The 17,559-nt window shown below is 47.3% G+C and overlaps 1 protein-coding gene across 2 annotated transcripts in view; it reads left to right on the forward strand.

The window, feature by feature from the left end:
* Window positions 1-17,559, forward strand: part of WFS1 (wolframin ER transmembrane glycoprotein) — a 397,666-nt gene that overhangs the window by 351,699 nt on the left and 28,408 nt on the right. The gene's annotated exons all lie outside the window — the stretch shown is intronic.

A 17,559-nucleotide genomic window follows, 5' to 3' on the forward strand; every position in this document is an offset into this window, starting at 1 on the left:
GCAGAAACCAAAAACCAGCCCCTCCGTCCCCATGTAAGTAACGCCACTGCCTGAAGTCCCCCCACTGGCAGAACATTTCAGTGCCACAGTATCCACCTCGGCCCATCGCTCTCACACCACTGCCATGCCTCGATGAGACTTCCTAACCGGTCGCCACATCTATCGGTCCTTCACACGCAGCTATCTGTCTCTCCCCTCCAGCAGAGGTGGAGCGCGTTGCCAAGTACGTTCTGAACGGATCCCATATGTCCTTAGCCCTACTATTCACTGGTTGTGTGTCAGCGTATATTGTGTTCTGTTCCTGACAGTATAGTAAATCGGCTATCCATTCCTTAAATTTCGGTGCTCGACCCCTACCCCACCTACATGCAACCCTCCATTTTGCTAGCAACAGTGCTATGTTTCCCAATTTCCGATGTATCTTAGGGATCGGCATAGTGTAGTCCAGTAACATCATGAGCAGATCCCTCTCAATCGAATCACCCAACATAGTCGTCAGCACATTGTGTACTTGTGTCCAGTAATCAGCAATACCTGGGCACATCCTAGCAAGGTGTAAAAAATCAGCCCCTACCGAGTGGCATCTCTCACATTTATCATTGTCCGATAGGTGAAATTTAAACTTTCTAACAGGTGTGCAGTACATTCTCTGCAAAAACTTGTAGTGAATAATCCGCAATCTGCAGCTGGAAGATATCTGGGAAGTGAGCTCACAGCAATATGACCATTGCGCCTCCGTTATGTCCCTACCCAGATCAGCACTCCACCGCTTGAGCGCTGTACATTCTACTATCCCACTGTGCTCTCGGATACTACTGTACAGTTGAGAGACTAAGTGCCTACCATCTGCAGAACTTGCAAAGGCTTTACTATTTCGGGTTCTGTCGGAAATTGCGGTAATACCGCCCTAAGCCCCTGCCGCAACTGGACATAAAAAAATACATCCAGCGCGGTAGGTTGATACCCCTGGAACAGCTGCTCTCTCATTTTGAACTGACCATTCACAAAAAGGTCGCCCCAACTTCTGACTTTTATCTTAGTACATAACCCCTGGAACCCTCCTTCCTGCAACAAAGACAAGGCTGGGTGATAAACTAGCGGCAAAGTTGGTGTATACAAGAAACTGAGTGCCATCCTGCGTAGGACTCGCTGCCATGCATCTAACGTGCATGTAACCGTCGTAAATGGTGTTTCAATTATATTTACAGGGCCTTGTATAACGCCTTCCAGTGGCAGAGGTCGAACTATCCAATCCTCCACCGCCAGCTGCGGCATGAATGGCGTAGGTGCAAACCAATGGTAAGCGTATTGAGCCTGCGCACTCAAATAATACGCTAGAAAGTCAGGAATATCAAATCCCCCTCTACTATATGGTCGGGTAAGAATCAACCACGCCAGACGGGGCTGCTTACCAGCCCAGAACAGGCGCAGTAACTCGGAGCGTATTGTTCGAAAAAAGAACGCACCTGGATAGTACGGAATGTTCTGGAAGAAGTATAAAAAACGAGGTAACACCACCATTTTAATCAACGAAGCCCTACCGGCCATGGTGAATGGTAAAGATACCCATCGAGTTACATCCTCTGCCAACTTAGTGATGGCAGTACCATAATTCAAACGCAACGTCTCATCACGATCCTTTGAGATCTGAATCCCTAAATATCGAAGATCCGACTCACACCATTCGAGCGGGTAGTCCAATGAGAAGCTGCCCACCGCAGGCGTCAGAGGAAAAAACTGCGACTTCTTCCAATTTATTTGAATTCCAGATAAACGCCCAAATATTAAAAATTCTCGGAGTAGAGGTATAAGGTTATTCTGCGGATCCACAACATACAGCGTTAAATCATCAGCATATAGGGACACATCTATCTGACGTCTGAAACATTTAAAGGCACTCTGCTTGTGCAACTGTCGGATATGGCATGCCAGTGGCTCGATCGCTATAGCGAATAACAATGGGGATAGAGGGCATCCCTGTCTGGTTCCCCTGGTCAGGGGGATCGGACCTGACAACTCACCATTAACTAGCACTCTCGCGTCAGTGTAGAGCAGTTTTATCCAAGCAACGAAGATCTTGGGAAACCCCATCCTGTAAAGGACAGCAAACAAGTACCTCCACTCGACCGAGTCGAATGCTTTAGTAGCATCAAGAAATACGGCTGCGACAGGTAGGTCCGGCGCTATCGTGTGAATCAAAGAGAATAGGGTTCGCAAATTACTAGCGGTAGGTCTCCCCGAAATAAACCCCGCCTGGTTTGGAAGGGCAATCTTAGTCAAGAGCAGGGAGAGTCTAGTGGCCAGCACCTTCGCCAATATCTTGGCATCGCAATTTATCAGAGATAACGGCCTATATGAATCGCAGTCCGTCGGGTCCTTACCTGGTTTCAGCAGGGAGGTAATAACCACCTCCCTCATTGACCCCGGCAACACTCCTACTTCCAGTGATTTCTCATACACCTCCCGAAGTACTGGGGCCATGACATCTATATAGCATTTATAAAATTCCGCTGGGAGCCCATCCAAACCGGACGCCTTACCATTACTCAGAGACATGATCGCTTCACGTATTTCATCAAGTTCGAATGGAGCGCCAAGAAACTTCCTATGGTCGTCGCTCAACCAACATAATGCCACCTTATCCAAGAAATCACCATACATGACCTCCCCGCAGTCGCGGGTAGCATATAACGCTGCATAATGCTCAGTGAATTGACCTAAAATTCCCTTCGTATCTTGATGTATGACATCTTTCGGTGAGCGTATTTCTAATATGTGCGTATTACCTCGCGAGTGCTTGGTTATCTCCGCTAAGGCGCGACCCGGTCTCTCTCCCTCACAATATCTACAGGCTTGCCAATATTTGCCCCTGAATTTAGCCTCTCTATCAGCTTCCTGTTCATATTGCATAAGCTTTTCCCTAAATTCCTGATGAATGGGACCCATCGACTCCCGGGCCATCCTGGTTTCTAGTTCCTTAAGTTCGGACTCTAATTTGGTGAGCGAGCCACGTATGGCTTTCAGCACCCCAAAACTCTTTGAGATGTAATACCCCCTGACCGTCACCTTAAACGACTCCCAGATGGTCTCAACGCTATCTACCGAACCTTTATTGCGGGGAAAAAACTCCTCTATCTCCTCTCCTAGTTCTGTCTTAAACAGTGAATCCAACAGTGCCGTGGGTTGCATACGCCATGCTGTTGCAGCCCTCCCATAACCTGGTACCGCTACCTGCACCAGTACCGGACAATGATCCGAGTAGGACCTCGGCAAATGCGTCACTCTTCCTATATCCACCACTAATCCACGAGATAAGAAACAGTAATCAAGCCGAGCCCAAGTGTTGGCATACGTTGTAAAGTGTGTCCCCTCCTGAAGCCCAGCATGCACGAACCTCCAACTATCTATTAGTCCCCCTTCCTCCACTATTCCCACCATAGCGTCCCTCGCACTCTTGTTGTATTGTGGGCTACCATCAGACCTATCCAGCCCGGGGGTCATCGTAACATTAAAATCCCCGCCCCAGATGATATGCATGGAACCAATGTTTAGTATCTTATCCCATAGTATTGTGAAAAAGGCAGGCGAGTCCACATTTGGACCATAACAATTTACTATTGTGATTGTATCAGTGCCAAGCCTACCCCATAGCAGGAAATATCTCCCCTCAGTATCCGTATGTTCACCTAACCGCACAAACGGCACAGTTTTCTTGATCAGAATCGCAGTGCCCCTGGCGTACCCTGAATAGGATGAGAAGCTCCGCACCGCCGCCCATTTGCTCGCGAAAGTATAAGTGGCTCGGGGGCGAAGGTGCGTTTCCTGTAACAATGCGATTTGCACCTGATGCTGCTCCAAATAGGCCACCACCTTCCTACATTTCCTCGCATCATTTAGCCCTCTGACATTCCAAGTTACGATCGTGATCCTTGACATACGTACTTGTTCAGCCATCCCTCGTCAACCATACAGGATGTGCATATCCACCCAATCCGTAATGCAGCCTCTGTCCCAGGACCCCGAATACAAAGCCGTGGATCCCATTGCCCACACAAACCTGGGTTTTAATGAATATGTATGTCAATAGCGCATTGCACTTCCGCCAACCACTCGCTCTGAGGACAAACGCTGATAATGTTTGATAAAATCCTCCACCTGTTGAGGATTCGCGAAGAATGTCTGTCTCCCCTGATACGTGACACGCAATTTCGCCGGGTAGAGCAATGCATAGTCCAGTTGCAGGTTTCGCAGCTTTGCCTTTACTGCCAGAAATTTCCTACGTGCTCTTGGACTATCGGAGTGAAGTCTGGATACATCGTGAAGGAGTTTCCCTCATAGGATAATGATCGCTTGCTCCTTGCAGCCCTTAAGGCCGCATCCCGATCTCGATAATTTAGCATCCGGGCTATGATCGGCCTGGGCGCTGCTCCCGGCTTTGGTCTGGGGCCCAGAGTCCGATGCACCCTCTCCACTATAAATTGCGGAGAGAAGGCATCCGAGCCAATCGCCGCCAACAACATCTTATCTATATACTCCTCCATTTTACCCACATTGGTCGTCTCCGGAATACCTACGATGCGTACATTATTACGCCTACTTCTCGCTTCCAAATCCTCGTTTTTATCCGCGATAATGCGCAGCAGGTTGTCCATTCTGGATAACTGTGTTGTGTTTTGCGTCACTGTGTCCTCGGAGTCCGATATCCGCTGTTCCGCCGCCTTCAACCTTTCCTCATGAGCGTCTAACTTATGTACCACCGCATCCATACGAGACGACATCCTGTCCACTTTATCTGCGATCGTCGCAAACCCTTGGCGCATCTCACGTAATACATCCTGCAGATTCGTCTCCGTGTCCGCCGAGCCTCCCATCGCTCCTGATGATTCCGCCGGGCTGTGAACCTCCTCAGCAGGCTTAGTCGTCTTCTTACTAGCCTCAAACGTGAGTTTGGGCTGCCTCATGTCCGTCCTTCCCATCCTGATCTCTGGTCTGAGCACTCTGTCGACAACAGCAAGGGACTCGAAGGCCGCGACCTCCTACCGACCAACAGTGGCGTAAGTCCACCCCCCGGTCCGCTCCTGATCTGCTACTCGACTCCAACTGGCCGACCCAAGTGCCCAGGGCAGAGGAGCTCAAGGTAACTTTCTTCTTGCCTCAAGCGACACCGTCAGCTGCCATTCGCAGTCTACGATGTTCAGCCGCCTAGCTGCAACCTGTAAATCCGGCTCGTACGCACCGTCTAGCACACCTCCTCAGCATTCGCAAGCGGGGTGGCAACCGCCGCAGTATTTACCTCCACCGCCTAAGTATCATCTCATGTTCATCCCTTTTGGGCTCCAGCAGGTCCAAGCATGGCAGTCACAATGTCTCAGCCCGGCATCAATGCCCTCCTTCACCAATGCATTAGGCTCCGCACCTCCCAGCACATGGGGGACCTCAGTGACACTTCGCTGTCGTGGGTGCAGGAGTATGGAGGGCCGCCGACCCGCCCTCCAGCTCCGTACCGCTGGAAGCAGCACAATCTCCCGGGCTGAATACTCCCCTATACGATCCAGGGCCTTGTCTCACCCGGGGAGCAGCTAAACGTCGAGCCTCCACAATGTCATCCAGAGTGAGAGGGGGGAGCCGATGGAGACCCCGTCACATCCCCCACCAACAGCTCGCCGGTTTGCACCTCACGTCGATTACCGCCGCTGAAAGATGTCCCTCGGTGTGTCGCTCCAATCTCCGGGGTCAGCGGCCTTCAGCCGTTATCGCAGCCTCGGCCTCTCCTGCCTTCCCGACCCAGCGACGCGGTCCAGCGTCTCCGGCTGCCACCTCCGCTGCAAACTCCGGAGCGTCTGTCTCCGTCCCCACGCCACCGCGAGCTGTCAAAGTCGACAGCTCACTCCAGGCACTGCGCTGAGGATCCGATCGCGCCCACGACACCCAGGTGTGCCATTTAAGGATAATTGTGCGGATTATTACCGCCGGACAGCGGGAGCCCTCCACAAAGGCTTCCATCCGCTAGTGTGCCACCTAGCGGATCACAGAGAGTAGTTTGCTGTAATAACGTCCTTTTCCAGCCCCCGCATGGACGGCTCGATGTATCCATCTGGCCTTCCATTCCAACCTTGAAAGCAGAGTTCAATAAAATGAGCAGAATAAGGGCTTTATTGTCTCAAAAAGAAGTCGCGTTGACATTTGTCCTTCACGTAGCAAATACGCGCACAGAGGTGCAAGCGCTTTTGAATACTGATCTCCCACTTTATTTTGGGACCCTGATTCAGACTATCTTTAATGCCTCGTCAACAAGTGGCCTTGCTCATTTTTTTAAAATTGTGGGCTCTGGCCTCGTGACCTCCTTTCAAACTATTTTTGGTGTGATCCTGGCATTTTTTCATTCTATTTTTTCCAGCGTCTTCGGAGGTCTCCCTTTACTTCTCGCCCTCGTAGCTGGGGTACTTTTGTTGATCTGCACACTACACTATGGATGCACACCTTGCGTCTCACGACAGCAGGTCCCGGCTGTTACATCTTCGTAACCGGATGCTTGAATACTATGGCACTTTACCACTGGCGACCTTAAGCATAGCCTATGGATTGTCCTTCCGGTTTCCCTACTTTACTTGTGTACAGTCTGTATTTCATTGCCTAGATTGTCCATTCCAATGGGCTCTGGATTTGTGTCTGTCGAACTCGGTGTCTCCTGCCCCGGATTATGATCGGCTGATGAGCCCCTTAGCGGCTCATAAGTTGGACTGTTCTGGCGTTGGGATTATGGCCTGTGCAGCATTGGGACATCAGAATGGCTGCGGCTGACTTCTTAGCGAGAAGTTATCTTGTAGAACACAACAGTTGTCCTCGAATGGTGCTGGAGGCTCCGGTGGTAGAGGAGCATGTATGTTCCTTCCCCGTGCTGAACTGGATGGCAGATAATTTTGCAGAACGTTCCAATGATTTCCTCTTGGAAGCTGTTGCAACTTATTGTGGTTATACATTGATGGATTGACTATTTTGCACCTTCATTTCGTCATACGTCCTTGTATGAGGTTTTTTTTTTGTCCTTTAAATGGGTTTTTTCTATCCTTTTTAAAAAAAAATCTGTTTTTTCTCTTCGAACTTTTTCACTTACCTTATATGGACTTATAGTTCATGCCCTTGGTTCCGTTCTATCAAACTTGAACTCTGCGTTCTTGCAAGTGCGCCCCTAGTGGTTAGTGGTCCGATCAAGGGGGGTGTAGTGAAGATCGTTATCTATATATGTACAATGCTGTTAGCACAACCGCGTTAGATGTTAGAAAGCCATCTTGCCGCTTTTGCACACAACACTGTAGTCACATGTTGTTAACTTGAGAAATGCTTGCTCAACTTTGCTTCACATAAGAACTGTCTGTTGTTCACATCCCAAACAGTAAGCTGCGACCTTGGTCTGTACATCGTGCAAAGAAACCGTCTGGGTCGCTAGACGGTGCATGTTGTTGGGTTCAGGTTGATTGGCCCACTATTTAGCCAAAACACGCACGCAGCTGCAAATACCTGAAAGTCGGGTGCTTTTAATATTGCAGTGTTACATGTTTTCATTACATTCGGAAGAAGAGCTTTCCCAGGAGCAGAGCCTAGCTGATCCTGTGATGTGATATCACTGAGCTGATCTTTACGGTATGGGGTTCCCCAGTCAAGCCTAGAGACCTCCTATTAGTCTGAAGTACTGGGTTTTTCAGAACCAACCCAGCGGTGCCAGGGGACACACCCGAAGACTTCTAGTTCTTCCTGTTTCAGACCACAGAAACACAGAGTCTTCTAGATGAAGTCAAAGATCGTATTTATTGGCTGCAGACCAATCACAGGTATCCGAGAAGTACAGCACGGTGTATGTTCTCAGGAGACTGCTCCCAACCAAAAACCAGTCTTTTGTTATATACAGAATATTACGCTCTGGGCATCCCCGCCCCTATTTTACAAGTGGTCGTTCACATATTTTCGCTTCAAAGAAAGAGCACAGTCATGATAATAATCCCACATTTCAGCTCGGTCAGCGCATAATTATTTACCCAGCGAGGCTCAGAACCCTCATCAGATATCAGCAGACCCCAATAAAACGGACACCTCCTCCTCCTAAAACGAGCCATAAAGTAGGAAACAGAGTCAGGTGTGAAAGAGATTAGTCAAAGTCGTGTGGGATGCACGACTTTATGATGTGTTGGGCCCTGATGCAAATCCCATAAGGCCGCAGTAAAAGGAACCGGCCGGGCAGGACTGACCTCGGGCAGCGGAGTCAGTTTGCATAGGTCACAAAGAAGTCAAAGAAAGATTGCGTGTCCTTTAGGCCTAGGCATGGCCTCAATGCGCAGCCTATGTGAGGGCAACCACAAAATGGTTACCCTTTTAAAATGGAACCCGAGGGATCGACATGTAGTATCGTATACACGGTGAATTCATCGGTGAAACATGACGAAAACACTCATACATACCGCATTAGTCATTTGCGGTTCGCTGATACCAAAATCGGCAGGGTAGGACCATGCTACCAACATGGTTCCGAAATTTACAGTACCACAGACCCTCCTTTTGCCCTTACATAGGCAATAACTATACTCATACTAATCTGAGTCCAGGTCTATATTCATAAAGTCATGAAGATGTTGCTGTAGCATCATCCTATTGCTTAGTTCATCCCTTGATACAGGTTTCCTTACACATGATGTAACACAGAGACTACACATTACAGGAGCACACTGTATACATAGACAGAACAGGAAAAGAATGGCTAAGATCGTCCCAGTGACTATTAGGATCTTCCATCCCCAAGCTGATATCAGTCCCCAGAACCACCCCATCATCGACCAATCTCCTTTATCCACATGGATGGATTCGGAAATCTTATGCAGTTTGGAGATGGCTTGATAGACTGTCGGAGCGTTATCTGGTATGAAAATACAACAGCTTGATTGGATAACCTTACATACCCCACCACGGTCTGCAAGTATGACATCTAGAACCATACGGTTCTGCAACGTCATGAGGCGATCCGCTTGGAGTTCAGCTGTCAAGTTACCAAGGACACCAGCCGTTACATTAACAGTGGTATCAACTACACGAGTCCGTTGCCTCAGGTTCCTACTATTGACCATTGGTCCCCAAAACGGCAGGAAACCCAGGAAAAAGTCTCCCGCTTCCTGACCGGCAGTATCCTCCTTACTAACAACGCCTCTCACAACTCTGGTCTTGTGATAATCAGAGGCGGCAGTAAATGTCGGCGGTAGCAAATTTGCAACATAACACGTGCCCGAGAAATCAGGGGGCAACCATGTATATGCTCGATCATTACAAACAAAGTATGTACCCTTGGCAGCCAAAAACGCAGGGGTAAACTGTGATGGGAAAATGTACGTTTCAGCACAGTCACTCTTCGCTAATTGAGCTCTTGGATTCTGACCATTACCTTGTAAACAGAACCGACCTATGTAGGGTACGACCCAAATCGGGGATGAACTTTTACGCTGTTTCTCGCCCAGACTAATGCTATACCCCGTCGCGTTCCAACCCACATAAGCTCGCAACTCATCCTTGGGAATAGCTGAATATGCATCGATATCTCTGCTCATATCAGCAACTCCTTTCATCAAGGCCTTATTGTTCGTGCTAGGTCTAGTGGAACGCGGTGGTCGCGGGGAGTAGGTTTCAAGCGCAAAAAGAAACATAGTCTGGAATGCCCATGATGACCCCTTATAGCTAAACGGCAGCACTAGATATGGGATACCCTTATTAATGGTATGCGGCATCAAACCACACACCCAGCAATTTGTTGTGTTCATAACTAGTTGGTGCTGGTGCAGGAGTGGAATAAACAAATTATTTACGAACTCAGAACGTCTAGCTTGTTCGTGTTCAGGCAGAGGGTGGAAAGAGTGTGAGGAAACAGTAGGAGGAGGTATGGGCTGTATAGTGGATGCAAACAGCACTTGAAAAGACAATAATACATAACCTACGGAAAACATCATCATGCTAAATAGGACAAACAGACATAATATTACAAAACGTTTGCTATTCATTACTTCACATATTCTGCTCTTAAAATTTATTTCCTCAGCGGGTCTCTTCATCTCAAAAAACTCCATCCTCTAATCGTGCTGTTCGCGGCGGATGAGTGTCTTCTGCTAAGGAGTACACCTGTCAGTCCAGGGAACGCCCTAGACCAACCAGACCGTTGACCTAACGTCTCCGGCTTGTACCCCAAAGTCTTGGCACCGCGACCCTGCAGCTGAACCCGGATGGCGGTTCGAAAAAGCAAAAATAAGAACGTTTTTCAGATGGAAGAGAGAGCTGCACTTCTCCCAAAAAAAAATATCAAAGAAAAATAATTTTTATTTGTCCATAGTTCTCGGCCTCAGATTGTAGCGACTTCTTGTAGGTACTGTTTGGTCTTGAAACAAGAGTTCAGGCTCTGTAGTGTCCAATTGAATTGACGGTGGCACAGTTTTTTGCAAGATGTCATCGCTTTCCTTCTCAGAAAGCGTTCCTTTTACTCGTGCATCGCTAAACGGCAGAAAACGAGGCACAGTCTCAGTCTCTGAGTCAGTGATCCCTTTCTGGACCCACTGGTCGTAAGGCAAAGGCAAAGGGACCCTCTTACAGTGAACGCCGTGTATCCAGTTCTTTTTCCCTTTCACTCGAACAGCTGATCTCGTCGAGAGAAGGACGAGATGGGGGCCGGTCCAACGGGGCTCGTCAATTTTTTTGTCCTTTTGAAGTTTTTGACCAGCACCCATGATCCAGGATTGATAGGATGTCCTGGAGCTTCAGAGACCTGGGGCAGAATATCATGCACCTGTTGGTGTAAAACACGCAATTTAGCCGTCAATTCATACAAATAATCAAGCAGTACTGGGTGTTCGATCTCACTGAATTTTGTAGGCCTTGGCACTCCCCATATATTGGCCGGGCGGCCAAACACGATTTCGTAGGGACTAAGTCCCACTCGTGAATGCACAGTCATTCTTTTTGATAGGAGTGCTAAGGGCAGAGCGTCAGGCCATTTAAGACCAGAACTCGCTTGGATCTTGGCTAATTTGAGCTTCAATGTGCCATTGTAACACTCTACTAGTCCAGCTGATTGGGGGTGATTTGCAGCGTGGAATTTCTGCTTTATACCTAGTCCCTCACATACATTCTTCATCACTCGTCCCACAAATTCACTCCCATTATCACTCCATACCATTCTTGGCATTCCAAACCTAGGGAAAGAATTCTTTGACAAGTGCTTTAGCTGTGGATAAGGCAGTATTGTCTTTTAGGGGATATGCTTCTATCCACCTTGAAAAAGCGCAGACAACAACAAGTACATATTTCAAATTGTTGCACCTTTCCATGTGGATGAAATCTAGCTGCAAAACCTCAAACGGATACGTTGAAGGCGCAAAATGACCAGCTGGAGTTGGGGTTCCCCTACCAGGATTGTATTTCAAACATACCATGCAATTTTTGACCACATTCTCTGCACACTTGGGAATTCCAGCATTCTGCCATACTAAAGCCAACAACTTACAAATCCCTTTCACACTGATATGCGCCATTCCATGTGCCATCGTGACCACTGGAAGCACATATGCATCAGGTAACAACCATCGCCGGTGTTCTGACAAATCAATCCAACAACCATTTTCATCCAATTTACCCTTACTTTCTTTCCACATGCTCAATTCATTCTCTGTGGCTTCAGCTTGAAGGGACTTCACACTCTCTATCGTGTCTTCACACATTCCAACATCACCAACCCATCTTGCAGGGCCTGCAACATACATTCGATTCGTCACATCTTTTGTTGTTTCTTTCGCGATTTCGTCAGCAAATGCATTACCACGACCAACATCATCAATAACCTTCTTGTGTGCACTGCATTTCACAATCGCAACTTGTAATGGTAAGGTCAACTACTCAAGGAGATCATTCACCAACTGACCATTCTGAATCTTAGTTCCATGCGAAGTCAGGAACCCACGTTCTTTCCACAAGCGCCCAAAACTATGGGCCACGCCAAAGGCATACTGACTGTCAGTATATATGTTCACTTTAATTCCTTTCGACAACACGCATGCTCTTGTAAGTGCAATTAATTCTGCTGCTTGAGCCGAATTATGTGGTATACGTGCAGTTTCAACAATCGTGTGAAGAGTCGTGACAGCATATGCAGCAGTCGTATCACCATTCGGAAGCTTGAAACACGAGCCATCCACCCATAAGGTACCATCACACTCAACCAGGGGAGTATCTTTAAGATCCACTTTCCCTTTTGTTTCGTCTTCTGTTCTGAACAGACAACCATGCTGTTCAATCTCATCTGTGTCTGCTGAAATCGGCAGTCAAGTAGCTGGATTCAACGTGTTGCACCTCTTTATGTGCACATGACTCGCTAGCAGTGTCAACTCGTACCCTGACAATCGAGCACTAGTTAAGTGCTGTGTCTTGGTCCTGTTTAATAATGTGTCCACTGCGTGTGGCACCATCACAATCAACGTGTTGTTCATTACTAACCCAGCAGACTGTCGAATAGAAACAGCTGCTGCCGCTGTGGCTCTCAAACAACTTGGCAATGCCTTGGCTACCGGATCCAAAGTCGACGAAAAATACGTGCATGGACGCTGTCTGTCTCCAAAAGACTGTGTCAGCACTGACAACGCACAACCTTCTTTCTCGTGAACATACAATGTAAAAGGTTTACTGTAGTCGGGGGTACCCAATACAGGAGCCGAACTTAATGCCTTACGTAATTCCGAAAAACTTTTCTGACACTCTTCAGACCATGGGACGGGATTCGGTGTATCTTTGCATGTTAATGCTATCAAAGGTTTTGCCAGCAAAGAAAAACTCGGGATCCACTGCCTACAGTATGAAGTAATACCCAAGAAAGCACGCACTTCTCTCTGTGTTCTTGGCATGCTCAATTGTGCAATGGCCTGAATTCTTTCTGGGGTCAGTTTCCTTCCCTCCTTCGACAAGAGATGACCTAAGTAGGTCACTTCTTGTCGACAATATTGCAGTTTTGAGAGAGACACTTTGTGATGAAAGGCAGACAAATGACGCAACAATGACAATGTAGCTTCTTTACAAATCTCCTTAGTATCTGCGGCGATTAGTAAATCGTCAACATACTGAATAAGGGTAGCACCACTAGGTAAGACAATTGTATCAAGCTGCGCCTTTAAAGCCTGACTGTATATTGATGGACTTTCACAGTAGCCCTGTGGAGCGCGTTTAAAGCGGAAGCTGCGACCTCCTAAACTAAAACCAAAAATATCCCTGCTTTCCTCTGCAATCGGAATGCTAAAGAAAGCATTCTTTAAATCAATCACTGAGAACCAAGCAGCGGAAGCTGGGATCATAGTTAACAAGGCAGTTATATCAGGGACAACTGGAAACTGTGGCACAACTATCTTATTGACCTCTCTAAGATCGATCACAAATCTATAAACAGGTGGCTGAGAAGGGTCAGTACGTTTTAAAACAGGCAGAACCGGACTATTGCAAACGTTGCCACTTGTCTCTTCAATTACCTCCTTTTCAATCAAGTCATAGATGATTGCTAACAACGCTTTCTCACCTTCATTAGAGATCTTGTACTGGGGAATGCGTGGCAATTTAACATTGGCTTTCAAAGTGACCACATATGGCGGTATTTCCAAGAGACCCACATCGTTAGGACCAGTAGCCCAAAGGACATCCGGAAGAGACGACAATTCAGCTGGCAGTTTATTCTTCGACAAATACATTGGAGAAATCACTTCCCTACCCAGTGTAAGTTGTACTCCCGAGGGGGAACAATATAATGTCGCATGTAATCTCTTTAACAAATCCAATCCTAACAGATTTTCACCACAACCTGTCGTTAGGATAAGGGGTGCTTTCAGCTCATAAGGTCCAACAGAAAGGGGCATAGGACTAGAGATCGGGTTCCTAACCGGGGTGCCAGAAAAACCTACTGAAACATTCATTTCGCCAGACAAAGGCGCGCCAGGGAGTTTTGAGTGCATAATTGAACTCTTTGCAGCACCAGTATCCAATAGAAAAGGCTCTGATACACCCACTGTAGTCACCTTGACATACGGTCCACTCTGGTCCACTGGCACTGAAACAACTCCCTCTCTCTGTCTATGGCTGTCCTAGTAATCATCACCTTCCGCATTTCCATCTTCTGCATAATAGTCATTATTATAGTACTGAGCTGTCCCACCAGTTACATTGGCCTGCTGATCAAAACTGTTCATCGTATTTTGAGGCGGAAGAGGACGCGCGTTCTGGGGAACATTCCCACGCCCTCTACCTCTAGGAGCTTGCTGACCACCCCTACCTCTCGCCCCATAAGCATTATTCGTGCGCTGCAACAATATAGGACAACTATACTTAAAATGACCTTCTTGTTTGCAATACGAACACTGATTGGGACCCACAGGAACACGCGGTTGGGAATACCCGAACCTTTGCGAGTTACTCTGAAACTGTTGGGGTTGTTGATAGTTACTCTGACCTTGCTTATAGTTATTCTGATCTCCACGTGGCGGGTAAGCCTGCTGTAAAAGAACCTTCGTCTTTAATTCTTTTGTTTTCTTGTCTGCTCTATCCTTCTCATCTTTATCCCTATTTTCGTAATACTGTGCAGTAGCCAGTATTTGCGCTGATGAGGAAACAGCCCAAGAACTCTCTGAATCTTTTAATTTCTTACACAACTCGGGAAGCAAATTATGCACAAATTTATCAACAAATAACCGTTGACCACCTTCCGTACTCATGTCTTGATCACTGTGGTCGATAAATGTTTCTTCAAACCTGGTGAAGAAATCAGACACTGTTTCGTCTTTCTTTTGTTTGCATGCGGATAATTTATCCCAATTCACACGCATCGCTGGCATTAAAGTCTTCATGTAGGTATTAATTCTACCAGGGAGTTCTGCTACTAAGGGCTCAGGTTTCGCACCACCAACTTGTCTAGTGTCTGTAGCAGTGATATTAGCCCATGTGCCACCTAGTTCTGCAGCATGATCTGCATTACGAATCAACCCCCATAAAGGCTGCGGAACGACATTCCCGAACAACATATCTATGTCAGCTAGGTTCATGACACACGATTCTGCAGTCTGTGATAACTCCTTATAATATCCTGCGGGGTTTTTACGGGGGTCAGGCAATGTCTGCTTAAGGGCTAAAACTTCTGATCGCTTCCAAGGAACATGTACCCAAACACGCTCGAAATGAGCTGGCATAGCAGCAATACCGTTGGCGACATCAGTCGCAACCGCGTCCTTCCATACCGGAGGGACTTGTCTCATAGGGTATTGTCTAACCTTCCTATCAGAGGAGTCATGTTCAAACAGTGACTGAGAAGGACCCTCGATCCTAAAAGACAATAATGTCGCAACTGCTTTCTCAACATCGGGACCCACAATCGTACCTTTTCCAAATTCAAACCGTACATGACACAATTCCTGCGGGCTTAAGTCCAAATCATGATCTTCCAATTCCTCACAGAGGAATTCACACATTTTCTGGAAAACGTATCTCTGTTTTGGTGCTTCCCATTGATGAAAAACATTTACAACAGACTCTACATCATATCTTGAAGGAAAAACAATCCATTTATATGCCATGCGGTCTAATACTTGTTTCTCTTCAGAACCTGGCAGCTGACTACGCAACTGCGTACGTTGTGAACCAGGGGTCGTACTAGATGACCCAAAGAGAGGCGATATAAAACTAGTGACCGCACTAGCTATTCGTTGTCGTGTAGAAGGAGAAGTTGAGGCAAGAACAGGGGGAAAGACAGAGGGAAGAAAAACGGGTGCAGATACAGGTACAGGGGTCGTATCAGGAAGAGCGCCGAGGAAGGCAGCTGATGTACTAGGTAAAGTCGCAGGAAGCGCGAAAGAGATAGGCAGCGAAACCGGCGGCCCTTGAGAGGGCTGCGCCGTAGGCATAGGAGCCGGATGAGGAGGAGCTGGCGGCTGCGGGAAAGCTTGCGGCAAATTAACTAGAGGCCGTACATTTAAAGGCTGCGGAGGCGTTATAGCACTCTGCGCATACAGGGGTGGTGAACTCAGCAAATGTGACATTAGGGGATCTTTCTCCTTTTCTTCTGACACATCTTGCTGAAGGGGCGGCAAAACTGGGTAGCATTTATCAATCACTAATTTACGTTGCCTGTGCAGCTGCTCATTCATTTGTTCTTCTTCATTATCTTTAAACTGCAAGGCTGCTTGCATTATCGACATACCTTTCTCTCTTTTATTTTTCTTGGCTAATTTGATTTCTTTCTGCTTGGCTTCCTTTCGCCATAGGCGGAAAGAATCAAACATCGCCAGCCGGGCTTTCTTTTTAAATAATTTAACTTCTAAGTTATCCAGGATTTCCGTGTCGAAACTACCATTTTGGGGCCATTTTAAAACACCATCCTTCCTGGTGTATCGGATCCATACTTCATTATACGCAATGGGGCCCACGCCATGTTTCACATAAAGCTCATACGTTGGAGTTCCAATTGGAGGATCCGGATACGAATCCTCTAATCGGGGGTCCCTATTACAACCCAAACAAAACAAATTTCCAAATATACTAGAGCCAGGCATCGTCGCTCACTAGTCTAGTTTCAAACGTCAAAGGATTATCGAATACGATAGTCTCGTGAATACACGAGTCCTTCGGCTTTGGCACTTGCAAGTTCCAAATCAAAGCGATCCCGAAGGGATACCAAACTAAGAACCAAACTAAGAACTGGGAGACGCTCCACTTATACTTAACAGAGGTATCGATGACGTCACCAGAAGACTCGTTAAATCGTTTCGCTCTACCAAATCATCAAGGGTCCAAAAAAGGGTGATAGTCAGGGCAGCAGTCCTTTGTAGCCGTTGGGACGCGGAGAACCTCGCAGTAAAGACTTTCGGACCACGTCGACATGCAGGGGTCGATGAAGTGGTGGCCTTCCTCCAGAATTTTCACACGAAGCTCCTCACGAACCTCTGGCTTGGACCGGTACCGCTGAAATCGCCCAACGTTGGGCGCCAACTGAAGTACTGGGTTTTTCAGAACCAACCCAGCGGTCCCAGGGGACACACCCGAAGACTTCGAGTTCTTCCTGTTTCAGACCACAGAAACACAGTCTTCTAGATGAAGTCAAAGATCGTATTTATTGGCTGCAGACCAATCACAGGTATCCGAGAAGTACAGCACGGTGTATGTTCTCAGGAGACTGCTCCCGACCAAAAAACAGTCTTTTCTTATATACAGAATATTACGCTCTGGGCAACACCGCCCCTATTTTACAAGTGGCCGTTCACATATTTTCGCTTCAAAGAAAGAGCACAGTCATGATGATAATCCCACATTTCAGCTCGGTCAGCGCATAATTATTTACCCAGCGAGGCTCAGAACCCTCATCAGATATCAGCAGACCCCAATAATACGGACACCTCCTCCTCGTAAAACGAGCCATAAAGTAGGAAACAGAGTCAGGTGTGAAAGAGATTAGTCAAAGTCGTGTGGGATGCACGACTTTATGATGTGTTGGGCCCTGATGCTAATCCCATAAGGCCA

Source organism: Triturus cristatus, chromosome 2_2, assembly GCF_964204655.1.
Source record: "Triturus cristatus chromosome 2_2, aTriCri1.1, whole genome shotgun sequence".
Lineage (NCBI taxonomy): Eukaryota > Metazoa > Chordata > Amphibia > Caudata > Salamandridae > Triturus > Triturus cristatus.